Here is a 10,808-nt window from a genome sequence, read left to right as displayed (position 1 = left end):
ATTGTAAATTTCAAATAAACAATGATCTTCCATCATCACTGTAATCTTAATTATTTTTTCAAATTTATTGTGGGTTTTTATGGCACCTATGATGGTTTTGATGGTGTATGAAGATGACCCATGGACTTCTCCAAATCAGCCGATTCAAATAAGTAAAGAAGATGGGTTATTGACCTTAACCAGAATTTCATTAAGCAACCAAACGGTGGAAATTGTGGAAAGGGTTTTTGAAGAATCATTTTCCTGAAGAAAATGTTTCTTCGAGAAACATTTTCTCTTAATTTTTTTCTTTCCCCTATTTCTTATCAAACACAACCTTAAGGTAGATGAATTAAAGTTTGTAGGAGTTTAGGATTTTTGAATTGATTATATTTAAAAAAAATATTAAAAAATGGGGCAGCTAGCTCGAACCCGTGCAACTTTGGTCAAACATCTAGAAGCCCGTACCTACAACCATCAGGTCACTCTGTTTTTTTGTTATGACTGTGCACGCTGGTTTAAATAAATACTTAAAAGACACAGAGCACTTCAAGAAAAAAAAGTAAAGCGGTGAGTTTCAAACTCATGACTTCATGGTCAGATAGTTTTGAATCCCGGGTTTTACCATCACGCCACACTCTCCTTTATGTCTTGTACGCACATCGTTATATACATATCTTTGTAATACATGTATAAAAAAAATTTATTACTACTAGTTTTTTTTTTCGGGAGGATCCGCCCCTGGGTACTGATAGGTTCGTCTATTTCTATAAGATTCTTAGTTGATTTCAAGTAATACAGATAAATGTGAGTGTCGTCCATGTTCTATACGCGTAGCTAATGATTTACTACTGGGTCAGTTATATATCTATCATCTTGATTCATGTTCTGTAGAGGATGGAAATTGTGTCAGGAGATGAAACGTCAGAACAAATGGGTAAGCATTGTGTTTAGGAGATTATCTTGGTGGAAAGAACAAGAAGGAACGTCCGTCTCCAAATCAAACTGGTAACAAAGAGAAAATCCTTGATTTACAACTAATTTTGGCAAGCTTGATGGGAACGACACTGGAAAATTGTTAGTCTTAGCACGCAGGAGCAATTGAAAGCTACAAGTGATGGGACAATCAAGCGGAGTGAAGCGTCTTTATTATACGAAATATAACGGTGGCGTTTTATGTTGGTGATTCATGGTGACGGCATTAGCTGGAATAAGTATTAGAGAGAGAATGGTTAATAAAGTAACTACAACTCCAACTTATTTGAAGTGAATGTGGAAGTAGTTTGATTTGTATGCAACAGGATTCTATAAATTCAATATATATTATATTTTTTAAAATTTACTTGAAGTACATGTGAGACTTGTTAGGTTTTGTATGCAACATGAAATCTATAAATTCAATTTATATTATTTTCTTTTCAACATTAAACTTTTAAGTGATGGTTAAAATTATCTCAAAAGTCAAATGGGATGATTATAATAAAAGAGAAACTGTCCCACAATAGTAAAGAAAGAAACTCATGCCATTCGTTTTAGCAAGGGAAATGAGTCAGTCACAAAATGTTCAACTTCACCGATGATTCATAGTTTTCCCTAATACTCTATTGCGACAGGTGCTATCCCTCGATATAACTGTCACCAATACCATCTGAGATGCAACTTTCTGCGAAGACGAAAATTGACCCCAATACTAAGTTGAGGATGGGTTTTACATTCTGGGGAGGTTTTTGGCCGTCCCTGATGACTATATTTTTTGTAGGCAGGTTCCATGTATAGGATAATGAAGTCAACAGGAAACATAAACTCTCTTATCTTTATCAGCACTACCTCTAAAATGGCATGCCGGTGTCTAACAGAGCGATCTGCTAACTGAAGGACCACGAAGATTGGTTTGATATTCCTAATCTTAACTATAAATACACGAAATAAGGAAGAATGTTAACGCTAGCACCTAGATCAAGGAAACATGTTCTACTTTAAAATTTCCTATGGTGCAAGGTGGTGAAAGGCTTCTTGGGTCCTTGTACGTTGGTGGGATATTCTCCTAGATGATCGAACTAACCTTCTCAGAGGAAATCTTTCTTATGCACATTCATCTTACGCTTCCTACTGCATAAATTTTCTAGAAACTTAGCATAAGCTGGGCTTTGTTTAATTGCTTCCAGTAATGGGATGTTGATACTGACTTGTTTAAATACTGACATTATCTCTGATGGTGCATAAAATGTCCAGACGGTGACTAACGTCTGAAGAGTCAAAGATCAGACCAGAAGTCTCTTGGAACGACTCGGCTTAAGGCAGCAGGACAGCTGAAACCCCTGATGGTCCACCACACATTCCCATAACCGGGAGGTCGGTCAGAAGAAATCAGCTCTGCACAAAACGCCCTTAGCATGGATAGATCAACCCTGGGATTTATAAAGGAATAAGGGGAGTCTCCACAGGTTCGGCCCATATCTTACGCCCAGAACTGGGAAGATATCAGCGCTGCGCAACCTAATGACTTAATCCCGGACTTTCCAGAAAGATCTCAGTCGGTTACACATCTTGAAGTGTTTAAGCCCGGTTGGACTCCACGTATCTAAAGGAGGAAACTTCTCCTTTAGAGTCTATCACTCCGGCAAGATATCAACGAAGTATCCTTGAACTTAGGAACTTTCACTTATCAGAGATCCGGGATAGACTCGAAGATAAACCCTAGATACGCAAAAGAGGTAACTTCTATTGCAGTTTAACGGCCACCGTCTCACCACCGCCACTAAGGACAGTCGGCCTACCTTCGCCTATGAAAGGCCCCCCACATCGTCCTTCAAAGGACACGAGCTCCAGAGAGGAAAAAATACTCTTTCTCTAACACACCATCTCTCCTTAACCAGGAACACACCATCTTTCATAAGCATAAAGATCTCTTTGTACCAGAAGGATCACCCCCAAAACAGAGTTCTCATAACTCGCCCCCAAAAGGATCAATCTATATTCATTCTTTTACTGCAAAGAGCACCCTGACTGTCTTGAGCGTCGGAGCGGTTTTCGAACCCTTTGCATGTTTTCTCCCCTCGGGAATAGACGAATAGGAGCAAGGAATCAGGAGTTGGAGCCAGGAATGAGGAACTAGATTAAGGAGCAAGGAGCAAAGAAGCAGAGCAAAGGAGTGGAGCAGAGCAGAGAATCAGAGTTGAACAGAGGAATCTGACCTCTCCAAACAGAATATACCATCATAACGGAGGCTGTATGCATCAACTCCCTTTTCCATGCTGATTTAACCGGGAACCAATTTTCGACATCAGCATTTGGCGCTAGAAGGAAGGGATCTCTCTAGCAAATCACCACATTCGGTAACTCGAATCCTACTTAATATTTTTTCAGAACTAACTACTTCCCTGAGCTCTTCATTCAAACATGTCTTCAGACGAGCACACTCCACGTGGGATACCCCACAGGCTTCGGAGCGCAGATGAACTCGCGGCCAAACTTGAACAAGTCAAAACTGATTACCTCCGAAGGGACGAGGACGCAAAACGACTGGAGGAAAGCCTCCGCAAAGCCGAGATAGCCAAGAGGGCTGCGGCACCTAATGAAAGGAAAAAAGTGCTCAAAACGTTCGCAAGATGGCTCTTCTCGCCTAGCGACACATACGCACCTGAGACCCTAACTCTGCAGCCAGGCGACCAGATGCGTCTGGAAAGTATCTTGAGGGAACAAGGCGTGCAAAACCCAGACGAACCTTATACCCCCGAGAATGCCGGGATAGGCGAGGGGTGTGTGGATGACCCCACCCTGTGCGAGTTGCTCATACACCAAGTAGCAGAACTAACAAGAGAAAAAGAGAAGGACAAACTCCGGGGAAGGACAATAATTCGGCAGCCACCTCTCTGCCGGGAAATATTGGAATCCAAAAAATTAGCAAACTTCAAGTGCCCCACGCTGGAACACTATCACGACGTGGAAGATCCGGGAGTATTCATGAACAACTATGTTGCGAGGATGAATCTATGCACAACCAACCGAAATATATGGTGTGTGGTATTCGCCACCATCCTAAACGGGCCAGCTCAGGCATGGTACCAAGCGCTAGCCCCGGGGTCAATAAAGTCTTTTGACCAGCTTGCCCAAACTTTTTGCGAAGCTTTCCGAGGAAGCACAAGTATCAAGAGAGGGACCTAAGAACTGTTCAACGTGGTACAAGGAAAAAAGCGAAACGCTGGCAAGCTACTGGCAGAGATTTCGCAACCTTATGGTTCAAGTTCCCGACCTAGAATCAAACGTTGCTTTTGTTGCCCTACAGAGAGGTCTCAGACAGGATGACATAATCAAAGATATCTCGGGGAGAAAGCCAGGCAGCCACTCGGATCTGAAAGAAAGGTTGCAGTAATTTATCAGGACAGAGGAGAATTATTCGCGGATGAAGGAGGTGGCCAATATTCCTTACGAAAGTGAGCGCCCCCGAAAAAGAGAAAGGGAAGAAGTCAGGCTACCCAAGGACCGAGAGCGAGGCAGGAGGCCCAGGGCTGACTTCGCGACGTATACCTCCTTAATGAAAGGAAGAGAGAAGATCTTGGAGGTACTGATAGTGAAAGGAAAGGCTTAACTGCCCAAACCCAATGACGACCGAGGAGAGTTCGGATCTAAAGATATGACTGCATGGTGTGCCTTTCAAAGAGGCTACGGCCACAAGACCGATGACTGTCGGCACCTCAAGAATCTGATTGAGGAGATGGTAAGAAAAGGAAAACTGGATAAATACACCCATAAAGAACAACGACCCTACGAATACCGAAACAAAATACCAGTAAACAGGTCAGGAATCGGATCGGGATCCGAAATCAACGAGCAGGGCCCCATCTCTAAAAAAGCTAACAAACGTTCAGAGGGGCCCACCGGAGTAATGGGGAATATCAATACCATAGCGGGAGGACCTACCCTCGGAGGAGCAACCAAAGGCGAGCAACGCAGATACGCCAACAAAGCAAAAAACCAGCCGGTCTTCCTAATCAAACATGTCGTAGAAACTCCACCCATTATCTTTATAGACGACGACCTGGTCGGGGTAATAACTCCACACGCAGATCCGCTGGTAATAACTGCTGTGGTTTCCAATTGGAGGATAGGGCGCATTCTAGTCGATACAGGGAGCTTCACGGAGGTCATGAGTCGAACGTGCTTCCAGAAACTCGGGGTAAGCGAACACCATCTCAAATCTTATAAATCTTGTTTGACAGGATTCGGAGACAATCAGGTCGAAACGGACGGAATAACAACCCTTCCATTGCTGATCGGCGAAGGAGAATAAGCAAAAGCAATAATGCTAAACTTTGCAATTGTCGATAAGATGTACGCCTCTAGCATCATACTGGGCAAAAACTTCCTGAGGGAGTCAGGAGCGATAGTTTCCATGAACCACCTTATGATGAAGTTCCCAATCTCGGGAACGAATCTCATCGGAACAGTCAGAGGAGACCAGAAAACAGCCCAAGATGGTTATCTCGTCTCCGCCCAGGGCTGCGAGAAAGAAAAAATGAATCCAATCATCATTGGAGGAGATAAAGTATTCTACGGTGACCCGACGACAGATATGCAGAGCTGAAGAACTAAGGTCATCACTACCCCTACTATCTTTCCTTTTTTGAATAAAGCCATTAGGCCAAAGAAGTAACATTACTAGCTACATATTTTACCTTTTAAAATAAAAATATTTTTTTAGCATAAAATGCTATAACAGGAGGAGTACTAGTTAAACTCATCTCGCTCTAAATCGAGCAGGTAGCCCTGATAGCGAAAGCCACGACCAGGGGACCTAAAGGCAGCCTTGGTAGGTGAAAGCAGCGACCAAGGGCCCTAATTTAAACAGCCCTACTAAGCGAAAGCCACGATCATGGACAGGATAGCCTCCGTAGCTACGGCGACAATCGAGGGCCCTAAGGAGCAGTCCTAGTTAAACTGAACTTTGCTCGAGTAAAAACTGACCCCTCACCAAGGTCCAAAGGAGAAGTCCTAGTTACACTGATCGGCTCAAGCCGGCAAAGGAGGTAGCTCCGGTAGCTACGGCTACGACCCGAGGCCTCACAAGGAGGAGTCCTAGCTAAACTCAACCCTTTACTCGAGTGAAACGTGGTCCCTGTGGATCCCCAAGGAGAAGTCCTAGTTAAACTACCACCCCGATGAAGTTGACCGGGGGTATAAGGAGAAGTCCTTGCCAAACTATTCATGCTTAAATGAGGAAGACAACCCTAGTAGCTAAGGCCACGACCAGGGGCACGGGAGGAGTCCCGGCGAGAACTAGTCGTGCTCGCACCGACGTAACCAACTCTGGTAGCCCAAGCCTTGACCAGAGATCTAAGGAGAAGTCCTAGTTAAACTAGTCGTGCTCGCACCGACGTAACCAACTCTGGTAGCCCAAGCCACGACCAGAGATCTAAGGAGAAGTCGCAGTTAAACTAGTCAAGTTCAAGCTGACGAAATCAACTCTGGTAGCGAAAGCCACGACCAGAGGTCTAAGGAGATGTCCTAGTTAAGCTAGTCAAGCTCAAGCTGACGAAATCAGCTCTGGTAGCGAAAGCCACGACCAGAGGTCTAAGGAGAAGTCCTAGTTAAACTAGTCAAGCTGAAGCTGACAAAATCAGCTCTGGTAGCGAAAGCCACGACCAGAGGTCCAAGGAGAAGTCTTAGCGAAGCTAGTCAAGCTCAAGCTGACGAAATCAGCTCTGGTAGAGAAAGCCACGACCAGAGGTCCAAGGAGAAGTCCTAGCAAAGCTTGTCAAGCTCAAGCTGACGAAATCAGCTCTGGTAGCGGAAGCCACGACCAGAGGACCAAGAAGAAATCCTAGCGAAGCTAGTCAAGCTCAAGCTGACGAAATCAGCTCTGGTAGCGAAAGCCACGACCATAGGACCAAGGAGAAGTCCTAGCGAAGCTAGTCAAGCTCAAGCTGACGAAATCAGCTCTGGTAGCGAAAGCCAAGACAATAGGACCAAGGAGAAGTCCTAACGAAGCTAGTCGAGCTCAAGCTGCCGGAATCAGCTTTGTTAGCGAAAGCCACGACCAGAGGTCCAAGGGGAAGCCCTAGCAAAACTAGTTTCGCTCAAGACAGCGAAATAAGCTCTGGTAGCGAAAGCCACGACCAGAGGTCTAAGGAAAAGTCCTAATTACACGAAGACAGCTCTGGTATAGACGATTAGAGGCCGAGCTAAAAGCTAAAAACTCCAACACTATTCAAAACCTTTACGCAGGGCTAATTCGGTTTCTATTTTGCAGAGGGAAATCGTAAGCTTAGAGCATGCTAGATTAGGTCTGGAATTATTTCTTTTGTAGGAGCGATCATTCGGAGTATGCGTAGTAAGCCTAAGAAAAATTGGATTAGTAAGTATAGGGTTGATTACATTAACTTTTAGTTACATATTCAAGAAAACAGGAAAATACAGTTTGGCGGAAAGCTCTTATTCACCAGAGGAAGAAGAAGATGAAGACGGGCCGCCTATATCCACCGAGGCCCTGATCATGACAGCCAGAAGGCGACCACCCCAGGACGACGAACCAGGAAACCCTCAGCAGAAAAAAGAACAGGTTCAGAAGTGCTGGTAGTACCAGTCAGAGAATAAACCAGAGGATAAAGTGGCCTAGAAGAACTGAAGGGTAGAAAGATGATTGTCATCCATAAGATCGCGCGGACGAAGGACGTCGACAAAACCCTCACCCGCCACCTCCATGCAGAAGTGCTTAATGGAAAAATCATCGTGATTCAGAACCATGTAAAAGGCGACCCTAACATCACTACTAGGGAGAGTTCCGCTAACCATAAGAAGAGACATGGTAAGACTTAGAAAAGTTATTCTAGCCTTGACATCCATTTATAAGGGCAAAAAAAAAAAACTAAGAAACACAAGCCACAAAAGCGGCCACATGTTTCGGCTGGAGAAGAAGTGAAAGTCTACCAGGTATCCCTTCCCAGAAATGTAGTCAAGACCGGAAGACAACCAAGGACAAAAGAACCCTTTTGACGTCGTCACCTTGCCTTGAATACCTAAAGCGGGAGGAACTACAGATGAACCTTACCCTCCTTCGAGCTCAAACATAACAACGCGTGAAATTATCACGGCTATTATGCAGAAACCAGTCCTTTATCACAGTCATTATGAAGAAACGTTCATCACAACGAACGCCTGGCATGAACTCGAACAAAGGCCTCATCCCGAACCTTTGGAAAGAAAACAAGAAGAAATGACGAAGAGGCAACAGAGGGAAAAAGATTTCAAATTTTTTTTCAAATTTTTGATAGTAAAGAATTGGAAGGCCAAAGCAGGTTATTTATTGTAAGAGAGGATAACGAAAAGACCTCTCGGAAATAAACAAGAAGCATTAAAGGCAACGGACCAGACGTGCCTCGAAAACACTCAACGAAATAATAACTAGGGAGTGTGAACGGCTCAAAAACTGCGAGACTTCCGCGGGATTCAAGGAGATGTGCTTCGTTCACCAGTCACGACGCTCCACGCGTCCACAAATGGCAGAGCAGGTTGCCGTGTGAAATGATCCAAAATATCAGCGTCGGAAGCACATATTCAGAAGATCAAATCTGTTACGTCATAGAATCATGCAGGGGAAAGAATTAATTACTTGCGCAGAAGACCAAACGTGTCTTGGAATAATAAATAACGCGTCAGAACAAAGTCGGATCAGCCCTATCAGAGCTAACACTTAGTAAAAGAAAATCTCCAAATCAAGGACATCAAATCAGCTCTGGAGTACTGACAAAAAGACAGAACTCCACTAAACAGTCATGGTCTAGGTAAGGCCCAAAAAGCTTCACGATACAACTCTGGGACAGGTAGTACTTTCGACTTCTGGTCTTCAAAGTAAAACACTCGAGTTACTTCTACTCCTTAGTCTCTCTACTTTCAACTAAGGAGTGGTGGGACTCATGATGATGCATAAAATGTCCAGACGTTGACTAACGTCTGAAGAGTCAAAGATAAGACCAGAAGTCTCCTAGAACGACTCGGCTTAAGGCAGCAGGACAGCTGAAACCCCTGATGGTCCAGCACACATTCCCATAACCGGGAGGTCGGCCAGAAGAAATCAGCTCTGCACAAAACGCCCTTGACATGGATAGATCAGCCCTGGGATTTACAAAGGAATAAGGGGGGTCTCCACAGGTTCGGCCCATATCTTACGCCCAGAACTGGGCAGATATCCGCGCTGCGCAACCTAATGACTTAATCCCGGACTTTCCAAAAAGATCTCAGTCGGTTACACATCTTGAAGTGTTTAAGCCCGGTTGGACTCCACGTATCTAAAAGAGGAAACTTCTCATTTAGAGTCTATCACTCCAGCAAGATATCAACGAAGTATCCTTGAACTTAGGAACTTTCACTTATCAGAGATCCGAGATAGACTCGAAAAGAAACCCTAGTTACGCAAAAGAGGTAACTTCTATTACGGTTTGACGGTCACCGCCTCACCACCGCCACTAAGGACAGTCGACCTACCTTCGCCTATAAAAGGCCCCCACATCGTCCTTCAAAGGACACGAGCTCCAGAGAGGAAAAAAAAACTCTTTCTCTAACACACCATCTCTCCTAAACCAGGAACACACCATCTCTCATAAGCATAAAGATCTCTTCATACCAGAAGGATCACCCCCAAAACCTTCTCATAACTCGCCCCCCAAAAGGATCAATCAATATTCGTTTTCTTATTGCAGAGAGCACCCTGACTGTCTTGAGCGTCGGAGCGGTTTTCGAACCCTTTGCAGGTTTTCCCCCCTCGGGAACAGACGAACAGGAGCAAGGAATCAGGAGTTGGAGCCAGGCATCAGGAACTGGAGTACGAAGCAAGGAGCAAAGGAGCAGAGCAGAGCAGAGAAGCAGAGCTGAACAGAGGAATCTCACCTCTCCAAATAGAATATACCATCATAACGGAGGTTGTCATGCATCAACTCTCTTTTTCATGCTGATTTAACCGGGAGCCAATTTTCGACATCAGCAACAATGACCTTTGTAGATGACCCGGAACACTCTTCGCTCAATTGTTCAAACTCGAGGCTTTTTGGGCTTCAGTTACAAATTACAAATATGCCCTTCAATTTAGGGTCAAAACTTAAAAATAACAAAAATAAAGATTCTAGAAAAACAAAAAATATCCCAATGTCTCTTTCTTTCCAAATATAAAAATAAAATCCTAAATCTAAAATCTTTGTCTTCCTGATTTCTTTCTCCTTGTTTGCTCTCTTTCTTTAGCATCTTTTGTAAACTACACAAAACACAACTAGAAAAGCAAGTTAAAGTGATCAAAAGGACAAAAAGGAAATAAAAATAAATATTTTTGAGGGGGAGGACCACAAAAAGGAGGGTAATTTCGGTTCCGCCCCAGTCCATTCCCGAATTGTGCTTAAGGTCCAAAATGTCAGAGCAAGCTGTCAGTTCCCTTATTTCTCTTTTATTCCTTCCTTTTTTGCCCCTGCCTGCGTCTCTCCCTTACCTGCCTTAATTAGCTGATTGGACGACGCATTAAATGGCTGTTCTCTCCCTTACCTGCGTCTAATCTTAGCATTAAATGAGGAAAAAATCATTCCAAAACTAGATTTCCTTCCCTTATCTCCCCGCCCAAATCTTTCCTTGATTTTCTCCTTTCTCTCTCTATCCTCTGTTCTCTCTCCTTTAATGGCGCCATTTTCACCCAAAATTTCGTCCAAAAATTTGGGTTGAAATTTTTGATCCCGCCCAAAATTTAGATTCAACTGTTTCTAGCTCTATTTATAGACAAAAGCTCATCATCTTTTGAAAGACCAACTGTTACTGTTCTTCAAAATCAGGTAAGTGATTTTAATGTTTATCAT

This window comes from Eschscholzia californica, unplaced genomic scaffold, assembly GCF_041429995.1.
Source record: "Eschscholzia californica isolate CP2 unplaced genomic scaffold, dmEscCali1.0.p SCAF_5, whole genome shotgun sequence".
Classification (NCBI taxonomy): Eukaryota; Viridiplantae; Streptophyta; class Magnoliopsida; order Ranunculales; family Papaveraceae; genus Eschscholzia; species Eschscholzia californica.
This window is presented reverse-complemented; position numbering follows the sequence as displayed.